The sequence below is a fragment of the Zeus faber genome (genome assembly GCF_960531495.2).
Source record: "Zeus faber genome assembly, chromosome: 22".
In the NCBI taxonomy this organism is placed as follows: Eukaryota; Metazoa; Chordata; class Actinopteri; order Zeiformes; family Zeidae; genus Zeus; species Zeus faber.
In genome coordinates this window covers 11247689-11250207 of record NC_137209.1, presented here as the reverse complement: position 1 = coordinate 11250207, position 2519 = coordinate 11247689, and positions in this window count along the sequence as shown.

The window sequence follows — 2519 nt, the reverse complement described above, 5'->3', positions numbered from 1 at the left end:
TTCTGATCTTTGATGAATGCTCGACTTAACGCGCCTGCAATATGAAGTTCCTTGCCTGGCCGATAGGTGACTTGAAGGCTGTATCCAAGCAGCATCCCCTGCAGCCTCATAGGAGCATGGTGTAAAGGATTTTTAAAGATGCTCTCCAGCGGCTTGTGGTCACTCTCAGTATGAATGTCTTTTCCATAAACGTACTGATGGAATTTCTCACATCCGTAGACATAGCAAGGTGCTTCAATTTGTGCGTACCTGCGCTGACAGTCAGTGAGTGGCCTTGACCCATAAGCTACAGGTTGTCCGTCCTGCAGTATGACTGCTCCTATGCCTTCTGGGCTGGCATCTATTGACAGTGCTTGACAGTGTTTGTTACCATCAGTGCCACTGTGTCACCTTCAGGCAGCTTCTTTAATGGAGCACTGATGTCTGACAAGTTAAGTATGAACTTGGCGAGATGCTGGGTCATTCCCATGAACCTCAGCAGTTCCTGCTTGTTCTGTGTCAGTGCTCTCACTTTTTCCTCATGCGGTCTTAGTCCACTGGCACTGAGTGTATGTCCCATGTATTTGATTTATTTCGTCTTGTTTTTGTTAAGTTTCAGATTGTACTCCTTTGCTCTCTCCAACAACTTCTTCAGCCTGTGGTCATGCTCTTCCATGGAGTCTCCCCAAACAAGAAAGTCATCAATGATGTTTCCAACCCCATCTAGACCTTCAATCACCTGCGCGATAACCCTCTGAAGCACCTCTGGTGCTGTTGAAATCCCAAACGGCAAACATAGGAATCTGTATCTCCCTATGGGGGTGTCAAGTTGCTCAGGTTTGAGCTGTCGTCATCAAGTTGCATCTGCCAGAAGCCCTGATTAGTGTCTAGAACAGAGAAGTACTTTGCATCTAGCATAGAGGAAACTACTTCCTTCACTGTGAGCGATGGGAAGTGCTCCCGTTTGATAGCTTGTTTCAGGTATTTTGGATCCATACAGATACAAAATTTCATGTGTAACCCACTCTGTTGGCTCAATCGGCCCTGCTATTACTCCCAATTTCTCCATGCGCTGTAGTTCCTCAAGTACTATGTCCCTGAGTGCTACAGGAATCCTCCCGGGAGCATGCACTCAATCCATATAGTATACAGTGCGGACCAGGTGAGCAACCTAGTCCATTGAAGAGATCATCATAGTCTTTAAGAATCTCGTTCTACTTTCCAACATCTTTACATTCTCTTTACTAAGCCTAAATACAAAGTGTCGCCTCCCAGTATAGCTGGAACATGTTATTGCGTGATTTCAAATTCAATTTTGTGCTTTTGGCCCTTGGACTTACATGTTAGTGCTCTCTTGCCCAGTGGTGGTACCCTATGGCCAAAGAAAGTAACAAGTTTGTTTTTTACTCACCCTGAGCCTGCCTCTAACATCAAGTGCATTGAATTTTTTAACTGAGATTGCATTGCAGTCCGCGCCTGTGTTCAGTTTTAAAGTCACATCTTTCTTATTTAAGCATTCAGTCCATTTTTCTTCCTCCGATTCTGTCTCAGATTCAGACTCCATCACTCTGATGCGTTTTCCTGCTCCACTTTGGCTGTGCCGATGAACATGTCATTTTCCCTCTCACTTTGCTCAATTGCATGCACTTTCTTTCCAGGTTGGTGATACTGACCCTGTGATCTACACATCATGGAAAAAAGATTTTTCTTGTGGCATGTTTGGCCAATTGCAAGGCGTTTTTCATTTCGGTTATTCTGTTCACTTTCACTTCCTCTGTAAGTGCTTTGACTTGGCTGGATGTAATCTCACTTTCAAGGCAAATATCAATCGCTTTTTCTAGTGTCAGATCTGCTTCTCTTAACAGTCTGCTTCTCACTTAGTCGTTAGTTATGCCACGTACTATTCCGTCACGTACCAGGGAGTCGTGCAATTGTCCGAATTCAGTCTTCTCACAACATACAGCCACATGCTGATACAGCCAAGGACAACGACAACATCATGTTTTCCCACTTCTGTTCACGTACACTCCAAGCTACTGGTACACTATCTACCAGGCATAAAGGACTATTACATTACATAAAGTAGCCTTAAAATAGCTTTATCTCAATTTTTAAATGTCCCCAGTATTACTTTCACTCCACTTACAATCGGCCAGGAAACTTGCTTGACAGACCATTACATTTTGGGATTTAGTGTAACGAGCAAATGGAAAATGGATTAAGATTAAAGGGTAACACCAGTTGAGTGTACACACAGAGAAAGCGAGGGGAGGACATAAATATTGAGCGAGAGAGAGCGAGAGAGCGAGAGAGAGAGAGAGAGAGAGAGAGAGAGAGAGAAAGCGGGAGAGAGAAAGAGCAAGAGAGTTACATCATCTATCCCAACCAAGCCTGGGGGTTAAGGGCATGTTTGTAATGGTAAACTCTTCACCCTCACTGGCCCTGACACACACAGACACACACACACACACACACACACACACACACACACACACACACACACACACCACAAATACTCCTCATTTGATCTGAAGATGTGA